Source organism: Oncorhynchus clarkii, chromosome 4, assembly GCF_045791955.1.
Source record: "Oncorhynchus clarkii lewisi isolate Uvic-CL-2024 chromosome 4, UVic_Ocla_1.0, whole genome shotgun sequence".
Taxonomy (NCBI): Eukaryota; Metazoa; Chordata; class Actinopteri; order Salmoniformes; family Salmonidae; genus Oncorhynchus; species Oncorhynchus clarkii.
In genome coordinates this window covers 92,067,156-92,087,392 of record NC_092150.1, presented here as the reverse complement: position 1 = coordinate 92,087,392, position 20,237 = coordinate 92,067,156, and the positions used below count along the sequence as shown (strand labels likewise).

Here is a 20,237-nt window from a genome sequence, read left to right as displayed (position 1 = left end):
AGCTTTGTGAACAGATTCTCTCCAGGCCAGAATATGCTTTCACAGTTCTTTAGAGGAGAAGGAGGTCCTGGAGGAGTAGCACACTGTTACCATGGTAACACGGGGAGAAACCACGACAACAGGATACCTGTCCATGGCTCTACACCACCCCAGACCTCCTCTCCTTCAACATGTTCATCATCTGGACCATCTCCACCCTCCCCCATGTCCCCCTCCACCATCTCCCCCCTCCAACATGTCTTTTCCAGTCATCAGACAACATCTGGAGGACAAAGAATAAAAAGACAGTCAGTATGGAACATTATGGAGGCTGATACCTCCATAACGGGCAGCAGGTATCCTAGTGGTTAGAGGAGACAGGTAGTCTAGTGGTTAGAGGAGGCTGATACCTCCATAACGGGCAGCAGGTATCCTAGTGGTTAGAGGAGACAGGTAGTCTAGTGGTTAGAGGAGGCTGATACCTCCATAACGGGCAGCAAGTATCCTAGTGGTTAGAGGAGACAGGTAGTCTAGTGGTTAGAGGAGGCTGATACCTCCATAATGGGCAGCAGGTATCTTAGTGGTTAGAGGAGGCTGATACCTCCATAACGGGCAGAAGGTATCCTAGTGGTTAGAGGAAACAGGTATCCTAGTGGTTAGAGGAGAAAGGTAGTCTAGTGGTTAGAGGAGGCAGGTATCCTAGTGGTTAGAGGAGGCAGGTAGCCTAGTGGTTAGAGGAGGCAGGTAGCCTAGTGGTTAGAGGAGGCAGGTAGCCTAGTGGTTAGAGGAGGCAGGTATCCTAGTGGTTAGAGGAGGCAGGTATCCTAGTGGTTAGAGGAGGCAGGTAGCCTAGAGGTTAGAGGAGGCAGGTATCCTAGTGGTTAGAGGAGACAGGTAGTCTAGTGGTTAGAGGAGGCTGATACCTCCATAACGGGCAGCAGGTATCCTAGTGGTTAGAGGAGGCAGGTAGTCTAGTGGTTAGAGGAGGCTGATACCTCCATAACGGGCAGCAGGTATCCTAGTGGTTAGAGGAGACAGGTATCCTAGTGGTTAGAGGAGGCTGATACCTCCATAACGGGCAGCAGGTATCCTAGTGGTTAGAGGAGACAGGTATCCTAGTGGTTAGAGGAGGCTGATACCTCCATAACGGGCAGCAGGTATCCTAGTGGTTAGAGGAGACAGGTATCCTAGTGGTTAGAGGAGGCTGATACCTCCATAACGGGCAGCAGGTATCCTAGTGGTTAGAGGAGACAGGTAGTCTAGTGGTTAGAGGAGGCTGATACCTCCATAACGGGCAGCAGGTATCCTAGTGGTTAGAGGAGACAGGTAGTCTAGTGGTTAGAGGAGGCTGATACCTCCATAACGGGCAGCAGGTATCCTAGTGGTTAGAGGAGGCTGATACCTCCATAACGGGCAGCAGGTATCCTAGTGGTTAGAGGAGGCAGGTAGTCTAGTGGTTAGAGGAGGCTGATACCTCCATAACGGGCAGCAGGTATCCTAGTGGTTAGAGGAGACAGGTATCCTAGTGGTTAGAGGAGGCAGGTAGCCTAGTGGTTAGAGGAGGCAGGTAGCCTAGCGGTTAGAGGACGCAGGTAGCCTAGTGGTTAGAGGAGGCAGGTAGCCTAGTGGTTAGAGGAGGCAGGTAGCCTAGTGGTTAGAGGAGGCAGGTATCCTAGTGGTTAGAGGAGGCAGGTAGCCTAGTGGTTAGAGGAGAAAGGTAGTCTAGTGGTTAGAGGAGGCAGGTAGCCTAGTGGTTAGAGGAGGCAGGTAGCCTAGTGGTTAGAGGAGGCAGGTAGCCTAGTGGTTAGAGGAGGCAGGTATCCTAGTGGTTAGAGGAGGCAGGTATCCTAGTGGTTAGAGGAGGCAGGTATCCTAGTGGTTAGAGGAGGCAGGTATCCTAGTGGTTAGAGGAGGCAGGTAGCCTAGTGGTTAGAGGAGGCAGGTATCCTAGTGGTTAGAGGAGGCAGGTAGCCTAGTGGTTAGAGGAGGCAGGTAGCCTAGTGGTTAGAGGAGGCAGGTAGTCTAGTGGTTAGAGGAGGCGGGTAGCCTAGTGGTTAGAGGAGGCGGGTAGTCTAGTGGTTAGAGGAGGCGGGTAGCCTAGTGGTTAGAGGAGGCAGGTATCCTAGTGGTTAGAGGAGGCAGGTAGTCTAGTGGTTAGAGGAGGCAGGTAGCCTAGTGGTTAGAGGAGAAAGGTAGCCTAGTGGTTAGAGGAGGCAGGTAGCCTAGTGGTTAGAGGAGGCAGGTAGCCTAGTGGTTAGAGGAGGCAGGTAGCCTAGTGGTTAGAGGAGGCAGGTATCCTAGTGGTTAGAGGAGGCAGGTAGCCTAGTGGTTAGAGGAGGCAGGTAGCCTAGTGGTTAGAGGAGGCAGGTAGCCTAGTGGTTAGAGGAGGCAGGTAGCCTAGTGGTTAGAGGAGGCAGGTATCCTAGTGGTTAGAGGAGGCAGGTATCCTAGTGGTTAGAGGAGGCAGGTAGCCTAGTGGTTAGAGGAGGCAGGTATCCTAGTGGTTAGAGGAGGCAGGTAGCCTAGTGGTTAGAGGAGGCAGGTATCCTAGTGGTTAGAGGAGGCAGGTAGCCTAGTGGTTAGAGGAGGCAGGTATCCTAGTGGTTAGAGGAGGCAGGTAGCCTAGTGGTTAGAGGAGGCAGGTAGCCTAGTGGTTAGAGGAGGCAGGTAGTCTAGTGGTTAGAGGAGGCGGGTAGCCTAGTGGTTAGAGGAGGCGGGTAGTCTAGTGGTTAGAGGATGCGGGTAGCCTAGTGGTTAGAGGAGGCAGGTATCCTAGTGGTTAGAGGAGGCAGGTAGTCTAGTGGTTAGAGGAGGCAGGTATCCTAGTGGTTAGAGGAGGCAGGTAGCCTAGTGGTTAGAGGAGACAGGTAGCCTAGTGGTTAGAGGCGGCAGGTATCCTAGTGGTTAGAGGAGGCAGGTAGCCTAGTGGTTAGAGGAGGCAGGTATCCTAGTGGTTAGAGGAGGCAGGTAGCCTAGTGGTTAGAGGCAGGTAGCCTAGTGGTTAGAGGAGACAGGTAGTCTAGTGGTTAGAGGAGACAGGTAGTCTAGTGGTTAGAGGAGGCAGGTAGTCTAGTGGTTAGAGGAGGCGGGTAGCCTAGTGGTTAGAGGAGGCGGGTAGCCTAGTGGTTAGAGGAGGCGGGTAGCCTAGTGGTTAGAGGAGGCGGGTAGCCTAGTGGTTAGAGGAGGCGGGTAGCCTAGTGGTTAGAGGAGGCGGGTAGCCTAGTGGTTAGAGGAGGCGGGTAGCCTAGTGGTTAGAGGAGGCGGGTAGCCTAGTGGTTAGAGGAGGCAGGTAGCCTACTGGTTAGAGGAGGCAGGTAGCCTAGTGGTTAGAGGAGGCAGGTAGCCTAGTGGTTAGAGGAGGCAGGTAGTCTAGTGGTTAGAGGAGGCAGGTAGTCTAGTGGTTAGAGGAGGCTGATACCTCCATAACGGGCAGCAGGTATCCTAGTGGTTAGAGGAGACAGGTAGTCTAGTGGTTAGAGGAGGCTGATAACTCCATAACGGGCAGCAGGTATCCTAGTGGTTAGAGGAGGCTGATACCTCCATAATGGGCAGCAGGTATCTTAGTGGTTAGAGGAGGCTGATACCTCCATAACGGGCAGCAGGTATCCTAGTGGTTAGAGGAGGCAGGTAGTCTAGTGGTTAGAGGAGGCTGATACCTCCATAACGGGCAGCAGGTATCCTAGTGGTTAGAGGAAACAGGTATCCTAGTGGTTAGAGGAGGCAGGTAGCCTAGTGGTTAGAGGAGGCAGGTAGCCTAGTGGTTAGAGGAGGCAGGTAGCCTAGTGGTTAGAGGAGGCAGGTAGCCTAGTGGTTAGAGGAGGCAGGTAGCCTAGTGGTTAGAGGAGGCAGGTAGCCTAGTGGTTAGAGGAGGCAGGTATCCTAGTGGTTAGAGGAGGCAGGTAGCCTAGTGGTTAGAGGAGAAAGGTAGTCTAGTGGTTAGAGGAGGCAGGTAGCCTAGTGGTTAGAGGAGGCAGGTAGCCTAGTGGTTAGAGGAGGCAGGTAGCCTAGTGGTTAGAGGAGGCAGGTAGCCTAGTGGTTAGAGGAGGCAGGTAGTCTAGTGGTTAGAAGAGGCAGGTAGCCTAGTGGTTAGAGGAGAAAGGTAGCCTAGTGGTTAGAGGAGGCAGGTAGCCTAGTGGTTAGAGGAGGCAGGTAGCCTAGTGGTTAGAGGAGGCAGGTAGCCTAGTGGTTAGAGGAGGCAGGTATCCTAGTGGTTAGAGGAGGCAGGTAGCCTAGTGGTTAGAGGAGAAAGGTAGTCTAGTGGTTAGAGGAGGCAGGTAGCCTAGTGGTTAGAGGAGGCAGGTAGCCTAGTGGTTAGAGGAGGCAGGTAGCCTAGTGGTTAGAGGAGGCAGGTAGCCTAGTGGTTAGAGGAGGCAGGTATCCTAGTGGTTAGAGGAGGCAGGTATCCTAGTGGTTAGAGGAGGCAGGTAGCCTAGTGGTTAGAGGAGGCAGGTATCCTAGTGGTTAGAGGAGGCAGGTACCCTAGTGGTTAGAGGAGGCAGGTATCCTAGTGGTTAGAGGAGGCAGGTAGCCTAGTGGTTAGAGGAGGCAGGTAGCCTAGTGGTTGAGGAGGCAGGTAGTCTAGTGGTTAGAGGAGGCGGGTAGCCTAGTGGTTAGAGGAGGCGGGTAGTCTAGTGGTTAGAGGAGGCAGGTAGCCTAGTGGTTAGAGGAGGCAGGTATCCTAGTGGTTAGAGGAGGCAGGTATCCTAGTGGTTAGAGGAGGCAGGTAGCCTAGTGGTTAGAGGAGGCAGGTAGCCTAGTGGTTAGAGGAGGCAGGTAGTCTAGTGGTTAGAGGAGGCGGGTAGCCTAGTGGTTAGAGGAGGCGGGTAGTCTAGTGGTTAGAGGAGGCAGGTAGCCTAGTGGTTAGAGGAGGCAGGTATCCTAGTGGTTAGAGGAGGCAGGTAGTCTAGTGGTTAGAAGAGGCAGGTAGCCTAGTGGTTAGAGGAGAAAGGTAGCCTAGTGGTTAGAGGAGGCAGGTAGCCTAGTGGTTAGAGGAGGCAGGTAGCCTAGTGGTTAGAGGAGGCAGGTAGCCTAGTGGTTAGAGGAGGCAGGTATCCTAGTGGTTAGAGGAGGCAGGTAGCCTAGTGGTTAGAGGAGAAAGGTAGTCTAGTGGTTAGAGGAGGCAGGTAGCCTAGTGGTTAGAGGAGGCAGGTAGCCTAGTGGTTAGAGGAGGCAGGTAGCCTAGTGGTTAGAGGAGGCAGGTAGCCTAGTGGTTAGAGGAGGCAGGTATCCTAGTGGTTAGAGGAGGCAGGTATCCTAGTGGTTAGAGGAGGCAGGTAGCCTAGTGGTTAGAGGAGGCAGGTATCCTAGTGGTTAGAGGAGGCAGGTAGCCTAGTGGTTAGAGGAGGCAGGTATCCTAGTGGTTAGAGGAGGCAGGTAGCCTAGTGGTTAGAGGAGGCAGGTAGCCTAGTGGTTGAGGAGGCAGGTAGTCTAGTGGTTAGAGGAGGCGGGTAGCCTAGTGGTTAGAGGAGGCGGGTAGTCTAGTGGTTAGAGGAGGCAGGTAGCCTAGTGGTTAGAGGAGGCAGGTATCCTAGTGGTTAGAGGAGGCAGGTAGTCTAGTGGTTAGAGGAGGCAGGTATCCTAGTGGTTAGAGGAGGCAGGTAGCCTAGTGGTTAGAGGAGACAGGTAGCCTAGTGGTTAGAGGCGGCAGGTATCCTAGTGGTTAGAGGAGGCAGGTAGCCTAGTGGTTAGAGGAGGCGGGTATCCTAGTGGTTAGAGGAGGCGGGTAGCCTAGTGGTTAGAGGAGGCGGGTAGCCTAGTGGTTAGAGGAGGCGGGTAGCCTAGTGGTTAGAGGAGGCGGGTAGCCTAGTGGTTAGAGGAGGCGGGTAGCCTAGTGGTTAGAGGAGGCGGGTAGCCTAGTGGTTAGAGGAGGCAGGTAGCCTAGTGGTTAGAGGAGGCAGGTAGCCTAGTGGTTAGAGGAGGCAGGTAGCCTAGTGGTTAGAGGAGGCAGGTAGCCTAGTGGTTAGAGGAGGCAGGTAGCCTAGTGGTTAGAGGAGGCAGGTAGTCTAGTGGTTAGAGGAGGCAGGTAGTCTAGTGGTTAGAGGAGGCAGGTAGTCTAGTGGTTAGAGGAGGCAGGTATCCTAGTGGTTAGAGGAGACAGGTAGCCTAGTGGTTAGAGGAGGCAGGTAGCCTAGTGGTTAGACGAGACAGGTAGCCTAGTGGTTAGAGGATGCAGGTAGTCTAGTGGTTAGAGGAGGCAGGTATCCTAGTGGTTAGAGGAGGCAGGTAGTCTAGTGGTTAGAGGAGGCAGGTAGCCTAGTGGTTAGAGGAGACAGGTAGTCTAGTGGTTAGAGGAGGCAGGTAGTCTAGTGGTTAGAGGAGGCAGGTAGTCTAGTGGTTAGAGGAGACAGGTAGTCTAGTGGTTAGAGGAGGCGGGTAGTCTAGTGGTTAGAGGAGGCAGGTAGCCTAGTGGTTAGAGGAGGCAGGTAGCCTAGTGGTTAGAGGTGGCAGGTAGCCTAGTGGTTAGAGGAGGCAGGTAGCCTAGTGGTTAGAGGAGACCGGTAGCCTAGTGGTTAGAGGAGGCAGGTAGCCTAGTGGTTAGAGGAGGCAGGTAGCCTAGTGGTTAGAGGAGACAGGTAGCCTAGTGGTTAGAGGCGGCAGGTATCCTAGTGGTTAGAGGTGGCAGGTAGCCTAGTGGTTAGAGGAGGCAGGTAGTCTAGTGGTTAGAGGAGGCTGATACCTCCATAACGGGCAGCAGGTATCCTAGTGGTTAGAGGAAACAGGTATCCTAGTGGTTAGAGGAGGCAGGTAGCCTAGTGGTTAGAGGAGGCAGGTAGCCTAGTGGTTAGAGGAGGCAGGTAGCCTAGTGGTTAGAGGAGGCAGGTAGCCTAGTGGTTAGAGGAGGCAGGTAGCCTAGTGGTTAGAGGAGGCAGGTAGCCTAGTGGTTAGAGGAGGCAGGTATCCTAGTGGTTAGAGGAGGCAGGTAGCCTAGTGGTTAGAGGAGAAAGGTAGTCTAGTGGTTAGAGGAGGCAGGTAGCCTAGTGGTTAGAGGAGGCAGGTAGCCTAGTGGTTAGAGGAGGCAGGTAGCCTAGTGGTTAGAGGAGGCAGGTATCCTAGTGGTTAGAGGAGGCAGGTATCCTAGTGGTTAGAGGAGGCAGGTAGCCTAGTGGTTAGAGGAGGCAGGTATCCTAGTGGTTAGAGGAGGCAGGTATCCTAGTGGTTAGAGGAGGCAGGTAGCCTAGTGGTTAGAGGAGGCAGGTAGCCTAGTGGTTAGAGGAGGCAGGTAGTCTAGTGGTTAGAGGAGGCGGGTAGCCTAGTGGTTAGAGGAGGCGGGTAGTCTAGTGGTTAGAGGAGGCAGGTAGCCTAGTGGTTAGAGGAGGCAGGTATCCTAGTGGTTAGAGGAGGCAGGTAGTCTAGTGGTTAGAGGAGGCAGGTAGCCTAGTGGTTAGAGGAGAAAGGTAGCCTAGTGGTTAGAGGAGGCAGGTAGCCTAGTGGTTGGAGGAGGCAGGTAGCCTAGTGGTTAGAGGAGGCAGGTAGCCTAGTGGTTAGAGGAGGCAGGTATCCTAGTGGTTAGAGGAGGCAGGTAGCCTAGTGGTTAGAGGAGAAAGGTAGTCTAGTGGTTAGAGGAGGCAGGTAGCCTAGTGGTTAGAGGAGGCAGGTAGCCTAGTGGTTAGAGGAGGCAGGTAGCCTAGTGGTTAGAGGAGGCAGGTAGCCTAGTGGTTAGAGGAGGCAGGTATCCTAGTGGTTAGAGGAGGCAGGTATCCTAGTGGTTAGAGGAGGCAGGTAGCCTAGTGGTTAGAGGAGGCAGGTATCCTAGTGGTTAGAGGAGGCAGGTAGCCTAGTGGTTAGAGGAGGCAGGTATCCTAGTGGTTAGAGGAGGCAGGTAGCCTAGTGGTTAGAGGAGGCAGGTAGCCTAGTGGTTAGAGGAGGCAGGTAGTCTAGTGGTTAGAGGAGGCGGGTAGCCTAGTGGTTAGAGGAGGCGGGTAGTCTAGTGGTTAGAGGAGGCAGGTAGCCTAGTGGTTAGAGGAGGCAGGTATCCTAGTGGTTAGAGGAGGCAGGTAGTCTAGTGGTTAGAGGAGGCAGGTATCCTAGTGGTTAGAGGAGGCAGGTAGCCTAGTGGTTAGAGGAGACAGGTAGCCTAGTGGTTAGAGGCGGCAGGTATCCTAGTGGTTAGAGGAGGCAGGTAGCCTAGTGGTTAGAGGAGGCAGGTATCCCAGTGGTTAGAGGAGGCGGGTAGCCTAGTGGTTAGAGGAGGCGGGTAGCCTAGTGGTTAGAGGAGGCGGGTAGCCTAGTGGTTAGAGGAGGCGGGTAGCCTAGTGGTTAGAGGAGGCGGGTAGCCTAGTGGTTAGAGGAGGCGGGTAGCCTAGTGGTTAGAGGAGGCAGGTAGCCTAGTGGTTAGAGGAGGCAGGTAGCCTAGTGGTTAGAGGAGGCAGGTAGCCTAGTGGTTAGAGGAGGCAGGTAGCCTAGTGGTTAGAGGAGGCAGGTAGCCTAGTGGTTAGAGGAGGCAGGTAGTCTAGTGGTTAGAGGAGGCAGGTAGTCTAGTGGTTAGAGGAGGCAGGTAGTCTAGTGGTTAGAGGAGGCAGGTATCCTAGTGGTTAGAGGAGACAGGTAGCCTAGTGGTTAGAGGAGGCAGGTAGCCTAGTGGTTAGACGAGACAGGTAGCCTAGTGGTTAGAGGATGCAGGTAGTCTAGTGGTTAGAGGAGGCAGGTATCCTAGTGGTTAGAGGAGGCAGGTAGTCTAGTGGTTAGAGGAGGCAGGTAGCCTAGCGGTTAGAGGAGACAGGTAGTCTAGTGGTTAGAGGAGGCAGGTAGTCTAGTGGTTAGAGGAGGCAGGTAGTCTAGTGGTTAGAGGAGACAGGTAGTCTAGTGGTTAGAGGAGGCGGGTAGTCTAGTGGTTAGAGGAGGCAGGTAGCCTAGTGGTTAGAGGTGGCAGGTAGCCTAGTGGTTAGAGGAGGCAGGTAGCCTAGTGGTTAGAGGAGACCGGTAGCCTAGTGGTTAGAGGAGGCAGGTAGCCTAGTGGTTAGAGGAGGCAGGTAGCCTAGTGGTTAGAGGAGACAGGTAGCCTAGTGGTTAGAGGCGGCAGGTATCCTAGTGGTTAGAGGTGGCAGGTAGCCTAGTGGTTAGAGGAGGCAGGTAGCCTAGTGGTTAGAGGAGGCAGGTAGCCTAGTGGTTAGAGGAGGCAGGTAGCCTAGTGGTTAGAGGAGGCAGGTAGCCTAGTGGTTAGAGGAGGCAGGTAGCCTAGTGGTTAGAGGAGGCAGGTATCCCAGTGGTTAGAGGAGGCAGGTAGCCTAGTGGTTAGAGGAGACAGGTAGCCTAGTGGTTAGAAGAGGCAGGTAGCCTAGTGGTTAGAGGAGACAGGTAGCCTAGTGGTTAGAGGAGGCAGGTAGCCTAGTGGTTAGAGGAGGCAGGTAGCCTAGTGGTTAGAGGAGACAGGTAGCCTAGTGGTTAGAGGAAGCAGGTAGCCTAGTGGTTAGAGGAAGCAGGTAGCCTAGTGGTTAGAGGAGGCAGGTAGCCTAGTGGTTAGAGGAGGCAGGTAGCCTAGTGGTTAGAGGAGACAGGTAGCCTAGTGGTTAGAGGAGACAGGTAGCCTAGTGGTTAGAGGAGGCAGGTAGCCTAGTGGTTAGAGGAGGCAGGTAGCCTAGTGGTTAGAGGAAGCAGGTAGCCTAGTGGTTTAGAGCGTTGGACATGTTGAATCCCTGAGCTGACAAGGTACTAATCTGTCGTTCTGCCCCTGAACAGGCAGTTTAACCCACTGTTCCTAGGCCAGTTAACCCACTGTTCCTAGACCAGTTAACCCACTGTTCCTAGACCAGTTAACCCACTGTTCCTAGGCCAGTTAACCCACTGTTCCTAGACCAGTTAACCCACTGTTCCTAGACCAGTTAACCCACTGTTCCTAGACCAGTTAACCCACTGTTCCTAGACCAGTTAACACACTGTTCCTAGACCAGTTAACCCACTGTTCCTAGGCTGTCATTGAAAATAATAATTAGTTCTCAACTGACTTGCCTGGTTAAATAAAGATAAAATACCAGTTTTAAATAGAAGTTAAATACTAATTAAATGAAGGAAGCGTAAATGGTTCAATGTAAATCTGATATAAACACACTGAAGTCTGGAAGGCAGAGGGAGATCATGACGAATGACCTGCTGTGTGTTGTATCGGGGTGTCAACCACTCCTCCAATCAGAGGCATGACGATACCGTTCTCCTGGAACGCAATGATGGGGACAAGCTGCTCTTCTTCCTCCTCTTCTTCACCAGGAGGAGGAAGTCTGGAGTCTGCAGGGAGAACTATCACCTCTTCAAACAACCTGTTCTCTCTCAGAGAGACGGGGGGAGGGTGAGAGAGAGGGAGGGGGCAGAGAGAGGGAGGGAGGAGAGAGAGGGAGGGAGGGAGGGGGTAGAGAGAGGGAGGGGGAAGAGAGAGGGAGGGAGCAGAGAGAGGGAGGGGGAAGAGAGAGGGAGGGGGAAGAGAGAGGGAGGGAGCAGAGAGAGGGAGGGGGCAGAGAGAGGGCGGGAAGAGAGAGGGAGGGGGCAGAGAGCAATGTCCTTTCTCAACAGCATTCAGAAAATGTAATTGTTGCTTTAATGTACAGTTTCATTGTGACTGTTTCTCTCCCTGCAGTCCTACCTCTCATCAGCAGGGGGCAGCAGTGCTGTGCTGGGGTCAGAGCTGGGGTCAAGGTTGGGGGCTCCATGACCGTTGCTGTCACTGTGCTCGGTCCCTGACCCTGACACACTCACTGAGGGAACAGACGCTGGAGAAAACACAGAACCAATCACCGACACACATGTTGAACGACAACCAATCACCAACACACACACCTTGAACGACAACCAATCACCAACACACACACCTTGAACGACAACCAATCACAAACACACACACCTTGAACGACAACCAATCACCAACACACACACCTTGAACGACAACCAATCACAAACACACACACCTTGAAGGACAACCAATCACCAACACACACACCTTGAAAGACAACCAATCACCAACACACACACCTCAATAACACACTGGGATAATCATAAATAAAAAGCAGTGAATATGAGAATAAATATATATATACTTTGTATCCAACATCTCATTCCAAAATCATGGTCATTAATATGGAGTTGGTTCCCCCCCCCCCCTTTGCTGCTATAACAGCCACTCTTCTGGGAAGGCTTTCCACTAGATGTAGGAACATTGCTGCTATAACAGCCTCCACTCTTCTGGGAAGGCTTTCCACTAGATGTAGGAACATTGCTGCTATAACAGCCTCCACTCTTCTGGGAAGGCTTTCCACTAGATGTAGGAACATTGCTGCAATAACAGCCTCCACTCTTCTGGGAAGGCTTTCCACTAGATGTAGGAACATTGCTGCTATAACAGCCACTCTTCTGGGAAGGCTTTCCACTAGATGTAGGAACATTGCTGCTATAACAGCCACTCTTCTGGGAAGGCTTTCCACTAGATGTAGGAACATTGCTGCTATAACAGCCTCCACTCTTCTGGGAAGGCTTTCCACTAGATGTTGGAACATTGCTGCTATAACAGCCTCCACTCTTCTGGGAAGGCTTTCCACTAGATGTAGGAACATTGCTGCTATAACAGCCTCCACTCTTCTGGGAAGGCTTTCCACTAGATGTTGGAACATTGCTGCTATAACAGCCTCCACTCTTCTGGGAAGGCTTTCCACTAGATGTAGGAACATTGCTGCTATAACAGCCTCCACTCTTCTGGGAAGGCTTTCCACTAGATGTTGGAACATTGCTGCTATAACAGCCTCCACTCTTCTGGGAAGGCTTTCCACTAGATGTAGGAACATTGCTGCAATAACAGCCTCCACTCTTCTGGGAAGGCTTTCCACTAGATGTAGGAACATTGCTGCTATAACAGCCACTCTTCTGGGAAGGCTTTCCACTAGATGTAGGAACATTGCTGCTATAACAGCCACTCTTCTGGGAAGGCTTTCCACTAGATGTAGGAACATTGCTGCTATAACAGCCTCCACTCTTCTGGGAAGGCTTTCCACTAGATGTTGGAACATTGCTGCTATAACAGCCTCCACTCTTCTGGGAAGGCTTTCCACTAGATGTAGGAACATTGCTGCTATAACAGCCTCCACTCTTCTGGGAAGGCTTTCCACTAGATGTTGGAACATTGCTGCTATAACAGCCTCCACTCTTCTGGGAAGGCTTTCCACTAGATGTTGGAACATTGCTGCTATAACAGCCTCCACTCTTCTGGGAAGGCTTTCCACTAGATGTAGGAACATTGCTGCTATAACAGCCTCCACTCTTCTGGGAAGGCTTTCCACTAGATGTTGGAACATTACTGCTATAACAGCCTCCACTCTTCTGGGAAGGCTTTCCACTAGATGTTGGATCATTGCTGCTATAACAGCCTCCACTCTTCTGGGAAGGCTTTCCACTAGATGTTGGAACATTGCTGCAGGGACTTGCTTCCATTCAGCCACAAGAGCATTAGTGAGGTCGAACACTGATGTTTGGCGATTAGACCTTCAGGCTCACAGTTGCCGTTTCCAATTAATCCCAAAGGTGTTCGATGGGGTTGAGGTCAGGGCTTTGTGCAGGCCAGTCAAGTTCTTCCACACTGATCTCGACGAATCATTTATGTAGGGACCTTGCTTTGTGCAATGGGGCATTGTCATGCTGAAACAGGAAAGGGCCTTCCCCCAAACTGTTGCCACAAAGTTGGAAGCACAGAATCGTCTAGAATGTCATTGTATACTGTAGCGTTAAGATTTCTCTTCACTGGAAGTAAGGGGCCCGAACCATGAAAAACAGCCCCAGACCATGATTCATCCTCCACCAAACTTTACAGTTAGCACTATGCATTAGGGCAGGTAGCTTTCTCCTGGCATCTGCCAAACCCAGATTCTTCCGTCAGACTGCCAGATGGTGAAGTGTGATTCATCACTCCAGAGAACACGTTTCCACTGCTCCAGAGTCCAATGGCAGTGAACTTTACACCACACCAGCCAACGCTTGGCATTTTGGTGATCTTAGGCTTGTGTGCAGCTGCTCAGCCATGGAAACCCATTTCATGAAGCTCCTGATGAACAATTATTGTGTTATTGTGCTGACGTTGCTTCCAGAGGCAGTTTGTAACTCGGTAGTGAGGGTTGTAACCGAGGACAGATGATGTTTACCCGCTACGTGTTTCAGCACTCGGCAGATCTGGGGGGGAACTCTAGCAGGGCAGAAATTTAACAAACTGACTTGTTGGAAAAGTGGCATCCTATGACGGTGCCACGTTGAAAGTCACTGAGCTCTTCAGTAAGACAATTCTACTGACAATGTTTGTCTATGGAGATTGCATGTCGGTGTGCTCGATTTTATACACCTGTCAGCAACGGGTGTGGCTGAAATAGAATTCACTAAGTTGAAGGGGTGACCACATACTCTGTGTGTGTGATATATACATACAGTAGAAGTCGGAGGTTTACATACATCTTAGCCAAATACATTTAAACTCAGTTTTTCACAATTCCTGACATTTAATCCTAGTAAAAATTAGGTCTTAGGTCAGTTAGGATCACCACTTTATTTTAAGAATGTGAAATGTCAGAATGATAGTAGAGAGAATGATTTATTTCAGATTTTATTTATTTCATCACATTCCCAGTGGGTCAGAAGTTTACATACACTCAATTAGTATTTGGTAGCATTGCCTTTAAATTGTTTAACTTGGGTCAAACGTTTTGGGTAGCCTTCCACAAGCTTCCCACAATAAGTTATGATGCTACCATGATGCTACCACCCCCACAACATGATGCTACCACCCCCACAACATGATGCTACCACCCCCACAACATGATGCTACCACCCCCACAACATGATGCTACCACCCCCACAACATGATGCTACCACCCCCACAACATGATGCTACCACCCCCACAACATGATGCTACCACCCCCAAAACATGATGCTGCCACCCCCACAACATGATGCTGCCACCCCCACAACATGATGCTGCCACCCCCACAACATGATGCTGCCACCCCCACAACATGATGCTGCCACCCCCACAACATGATGCTACCACCCCCGTGCTTCACGGTTGGGATGGTGTTCTTCGGCTTGCAAGCCTCCCCCTTTTTCCTCCAAACAGAACGATGGTCATTATGGCCAAACAGTTCTATTTTTGTTTCATCAGACCAGAGGACATTTGTCCAAAAAGTACGATATTTGTCCCCATGTGCAGTTGCAAACTGTAGTCTGGCTTTTTTATGGCGGTTTTGGAGCAGTGGCTTCTTATTTGCTGAGCGGCCTTTCAGGTTATGTCGATATAGGACTCGTTTTACTGTGGCGATAGATACTTTTGTACCCGTTTCCTCCATCTTCACAAGGTCCTTTGCTGTTGTTCTGGGTTTGATTTGCACTTTTTGCACCAAAGTACGTTCATCTCTAGGAGACAGAACGTGTCTCCTTCCTGAGCGGTATGACGGCTGCGTGGTCCCATGGTGTTTATACTTGCGTACTATTGTTTGTACAGATGAACGTGGTACCTTCAGGTGTTTGGAAATTGCTCCCAAGGATGAACCAGACTTGTGGATGTCTACAATATTTTCCTGAGGTCTTGGCTGATTTCTTTTGAGTTTCCAATGATGTCAAGCAAAGAGGCACTGAGTTTGAAGGTAGGCCTTGAAATACATCCACAGGTCCACCTCCAATTGACTCAAATGATGTCAATTAGCCTATCAGAAGATTCTAAAGCCATGACATCATTTTCTGGAATTTTCCAAGCTGTTTAAAGGCACAGTCAACTTAGTGTATCTAAACTTCTGACCCACTGGAATTGTGATACAGTGAATTATAAGTTAAATAATCTGTCTGGAAACAATTGTTGGAAAAATGACTTGTGTCAAGCACAAAGTAGATGTCCTAACCAACTTGCCAAAACTATAGTTTGTTAACAAGACATTTGTGGAGTGGTTGAAAAACGAGTTTTAATGACTCCAACATAAGTGTATGTAAACTTCCGACTTCAACTGGAAATCCTGGACACAGGACGACTGGGAGGACAGAGAGGTAGAGGGAGACTGACCACTGGGAGGACAGAGAGGTAGAGGGAGACTGACCACTGGGAGGAACAGAGAGGTAGAGGGAGACTGACCACTGGGAGGAACAGAGAGGTAGAGGGAGACTGACCACTGGGAGGAACAGAGAGGTAGAGGGAGACTGACCACTGGGAGGACGGAGAGGTAGAGGGAGACTGACCACTGGGAGGACGGAGAGGTAGAGGGAGACTGACCACTGGGAGGACAGAGAGGTAGAGAGAGACTGACCACTGGGAGGAAAGAGAGGTAGCGGGAGACTGACCACTGGGAGGACAGAGAGGTAGAGAGAGACTGACCACTGGGAGGACAGAGAGGTAGAGGGAGACTGACCACTGGGAGGACAGAGAGGTAGAGGGAGACTGACCACTGGGAGGACAGAGAGGTATAGGGAGACTGACCACTGGGAGGAAAGAGAGGTAGAGCGAGACTGACCACTGGGAGGACGGAGAGGTAGAGAGAGACTGACCACTGGGAGGACGGAGAGGTAGAGAGAGACTGACCACTGGGAGGACGGAGAGGTATAGGGAGACTGACCACTGGGAGGATGGAGAGGTAGAGGGAGACTGACCACTGGGAGGAACAGAGAGGTAGAGGGAGACTGACCACTGGGAGGAACAGAGGTAGAGGGAGACTGACCACTGGGAGGAACAGAGAGGTAGAGGGAGACTGACCACTGGGAGGAACAGAGAGGTAGACTGACCACTGGGAGGAACAGAGAGGTAGAGGGAGACTGACCACTGGGAGGAACAGAGAGGTAGAGGGAGACTGACCACTGGGAGGAAAGAGAGGTAGAGGGAGACAGACCACTGTTACCTGGGTCAGCTCCATTCTTGCGAGGTGTTTTCTGGAGACAGACAGACAGACAGACAGACAGACAGACAGACAGACAGACAGACAGACAGACAGACAGAGAGAGAGAGAGAGAGAGGTCATTTGATTCATTGTAAAGCAGAGGCCCTATCAGTCATATGATTCATTGTAAAGCAGAGGCCCTATCAGTCATATGATTCATTGTAAAGCAGAGGCCCTATCAGTCATATGATTCATTGCAAAGCAGAGGCCCTATCAGTCATATGATTCATTGTAAAACAGAGGCCCTATCAGTCATATGATTCATTGTAAAGCAGAGGCCCTATCAGTCATATGATTCATTGTAAAGCAGAGGCCCTATCAGTCATATGATTTATTGTAAAGCAGAGGCCCTATCAGTCATATGATTCATTGTAAAGTAAAGCAGAGGCCCTATCTAGTCATTTAGTAGTAGTGTATCCTGTTCTATTTCCTAACCCACGTGTGAGCTGACCTTCTCCACGAGGTCAGAGCGACGGGTCCTCCTCATGATATCCTCCAGACGCTAGGAGATGATAGGAGAGAACATTACACACAGGACACAGGACACAACCTAACTTCTATTCAGATCACATGGAAGGAGTGTATTGTAATATAAGAGATAAGAGAGAACCCTGAGGATAAGAGTGTATTGTAATATAAGAGATAAGAGAACCCTGAGGATAAGAGTGTATTGTAATATAAGAGATCAGAGAGAACCCCGAGGATAGGAGTGTATTGTAAGATAAGAGATAAGAGAACCCTGAGGATAGGAGTGTATTGTAAGATAAGAGATAATAGAGAACCCTGAGGATAGGAGTGTATTGTAAGATAAGAGATAATAGAGAACCCTGAGGATAGGAGTGTTTTGTAATATAAGAGAACCCTGAGGATAGGAGTGTATTGTAAGATAAGAGATAATAGAGAACCCTGAGGATAGGAGTGTATTGTAATATAAGAGAACCCTGAGGATAGGAGTGTATTGTAAGATAAGAGATAATAGAGAACCCTGAGGATAGGAGTGTATTGTAATATAAGAGATAATAGAGAACCCTGAGGATAGGAGTGTATTGTAATATAAGAGAACCCTGAGGATAGGAGTGTATTGTAAGATAAGAGATAATAGAGAACCCTGAGGATAGGAGTGTATTGTAATATAAGAGAACCCTGAGGATAGGAGTGTATTGTAAGATAAGAGATAATAGAGAACCCTGAGGATAGGAGTGTATTGTAAGATAAGAGAGAACCCTGAGGATAGGAGTGTATTGTAAGATAAGAGAGAACCCTGAGGATAGGAGTGTATTGTAAGATAAGAGAGAACCCTGAGGATAGGAGTGTATTGTAAGATAAGAGAGAACCCTGAGGATAGGAGTGTATTGTAAGATAAGAGAGAACCCTGAGGATAGGAGTGTATTGTAAGATAAGAGAACCCTGAGGATAGGAGTGTGTTACCTTCTTCCTCTGCATTCGTTCAGCCTCCTCTTTCTCAAAGTGTTTCTCTCTCTCCGTCCTCACTCGCTCTGCCTCCTCCTTCTTACGACACTCCTCCTCTCTCTGACAACACAGAGAGAGAGAGACAGAGAGGGGGGAGAGAGAGGGAGGGGGAGAGAAAGGTAGAGGGTGAGGGAGAGAGAGAGAGGTAGAGGGTGAGGGAGAGAGAGAGAGAGAGGTAGAGGGTGGGGGAGAGAGAGAGAGAGAGGTAGAGGGTGGGGGAGAGAGAGAGGTAGAGGGTGAGGGAGAGAGAGAGAGAGGTAGAGGGTGAGGGAGAGAGAGAGAGAGGGAGGGGGAGAGAGAGAGAGAGAGGTAGAGGGTGAGGGAGAGAGAGAGAGAGAGAGGTAGAGGGTGAGGGAGAGAGAGAGAGAGAGCGGTACAGGGTGGGGGAGAGAGAGAGATGTAGGGGGAGAGAGAGGTAGAGGGTGGGGGAGAGAGAGAGAGGTAGAGGGTGGGGGAGAGAGAGAGAGGTAGAGGGTGGGGGAGAGAGAGAGGTAGAGGGTGGGGAGAGAGAGGTAGAGGGTGGGGGAGAGAGAGGTAGAGGGTGGGGGAGAGAGGGAGAGAGGGGTAGAGGGTGGGGGAGAGAGAGAGGTAGAGGGTGGGGGAGAGAGAGAGAAAGAGAGAGAGGTAGAGGGTGGGGGGGAGAGAGAGAGATAGAGGTAGAGGGTGGGGGAGAGAAAGAAAGGTAGAGGGTGGGGGAGAGAGAGGTAGAGGGTGGGGGAGAGAGAGAGAGAGGTAGAGGGTGAGCGAGAGAGAGAGAGAGAGAGGTAGAGGGTGAGGGAGAGAGAGAGAGAGGTACAGGGTGGGGGAGAGAGAGAGGTAGAGGGTGGGGGAGAGAGAGGTAGAGGGTGGGGGAGAGAGAGGTAGAGGGTGGGGGAGAGAGAGGTAGAGGGTGGGGGAGAGAGAGAGAGGTAGAGGGTGGGGGAGAGAGAGAGAGGTAGAGGGTGGGGGAGAGAGAGAGGTAGAGGGTGGGGAGAGAGAGGTAGAGGGTGGGGGAGAGAGAGGTAGAGGGTGGGGGAGAGAGGGAGAGAGGGGTAGAGGGTGGGGGAGCGAGAGAGAGGTAGAGGGTGGGGGAGAGAGAGAGAAAGAGAGAGAGGTAGAGGGTGGGGGAGAGAGAGAGGTAGAGGGTGGGGGAGAGAGAGAGAGAGAGAGGTAGAGGGTGGGGGAGAGAGAGAGAGAGGTAGAGGGTGGGGGAGAGAGAGGTAGAGGGTGGGGGACAGAGAGGTAGAAGGTGGGGGACAGAGAGGGAGAGAGAGAGAGGTAGAGGGTGGGGGAGAGAGAGAGAGAGAGGTAGAGGGTGGGGGAGAGAGAGAGAGAGAGGTAGAGGGTGGGGGAGAGAGAGAGAGAGAGGTAGAGGGTGGGGGAGAGAGAGAGAGAGAGGTAGAGGGTGGGGGAGAGAGAGAGAGAGAGGTAGAGGGTGGGGGAGAGAGAGAGAGAGAGGTAGAGGGTGGGGGAGAGAGAGAGAGGTATAGGGTGGGGGAGAGAGAGAGAGAGGTAGAGGGTGGGGGGGGGGAGAGAGAGGTAGAGGGTGGGGGAGAGAGAGAGAGAGGTAGAGGGTGGGGGAGAGAGAGAGAGAGGTAGAGGGTGGGGGAGAGAGAGGGAGAGAGGTAGAGGGTGGGGGAGAGAGAGGGAGAGAGAGGTAGAGGGTGGGGAGAGAGAGAGAGAGAGAGAGGTAGAGGGTGGGGGAGAGAGAGAGAGGTAGAGGGTGGGGGAGAGAGAGAGAGAGAGAGGTAGAGGGTGAGGGACAGAGAGAGAGAGAGGTAGAGGGTGGGGGAGAGAGAGAGAGAGAGAGAGAGGTAGAGGGTGGGGGAGAGCGAGAGAGAGAGAGGTAGAGGGTGGGGGAGAGAGAGAGAGGTAGAGGGTGGGGGAGAGAGAGGGAGAGAGAGGTAGAGGGTGAGGGACAGAGAGAGAGAGGTAGAGGGTGGGGGAGAGAGAGAGAGAGGTAGAGGGTGGGGGAGAGAGAGAGAGAGGTAGAGGGTGGGGGAGAGAGAGAGAGAGGTAGAGGGTGGGGGACAGAGAGAGAGAGGTAGAGGGTGGGGGAGAGAGAGAGAGAGGTAGAGGGTGGGGGAGAGAGAGAGAGAGGTAGAGGGTGGGGGACAGAGAGAGAAAAGGGAGGCCACTAAATGTACATTAATTCTCATTCTATAAAAACTATTCATCGACTCCGTGTGTTCCCATTTATCTGACCTGTTTCTGCTGTCTCTCCTCCTCCTCTCGTCTCTCGTCTTCCTCCCTCCATCTCTTCTCCTCCGCCTCCCTCTGTTCCTCCTCTCTCTCCCTCTGTTCCTCCTCTCTCTCCCTCTGTTCCTCCTCTCTCTCCCTCTGTTCCTCCTCTCTCTCCCTCTGTTCCCGGGCTTGTCTGCGTTTCTCTGCCAGGATTCGAACTGCCTCCTCTGCCTCTGTGGTGACAGCTGTAGGCCTTTGGGCTGTGGGACTGCCCACACACTCTATAAACACACACACACACCTGTCACGTGGCTATACGATTGCTGTGATGTGGACTATTCAACAAAACAGTTTGAAACAAGCAGAATGATTAACTGTCCTCAGGTTGTAGCAGCAATAACACAAAACAGTGCTGCTGTGTGGCTAGTTCTGTCTGTCTGGCTACTGCTGTGTGGCTAGTTCTGTCTGTCTACTGCTGTGTGGCTAGTTCTGTCTGTCTGGCTACTGCTGTGTGGCTAGTTCTGTCTGTCTGTCTACTGCTGTGTGGCTAGTTCTGTCTGTCTGTCTACTGCTGTGTGGCTAGTTCTGTCTGTCTGTCTACTGCTGTGTGGCTAGTTCTGTCTGTCTGTCTACTGCTGTGTGGCTAGTTCTGTCTGTCTGTCTACTGCTGTGTGGCTAGTTCTGTCTGTCTGTCTACTGCTGTGTGGCTAGTTCTGTCTGTCTGGCTACTGCTGTGTGGCTAGTTCTGTCTG

General features: G+C 51.5%; 1 long non-coding RNA gene across 1 annotated transcript; it reads right to left on the bottom strand.

Moving 5' to 3' along the window:
• Positions 1-227: 227 nt before the first annotated feature.
• LOC139407917 (uncharacterized) lies at positions 228-10,597 on the bottom strand. The gene is made up of 3 exons (XR_011634141.1): positions 10,550-10,597; positions 10,063-10,229; positions 228-262 (listed from the first exon to the last, which is right to left on the bottom strand). It is a non-coding gene; the product is annotated as an uncharacterized lncRNA (long non-coding RNA).
• Between the last annotated feature and the right edge of the window lie 9,640 nt (positions 10,598-20,237).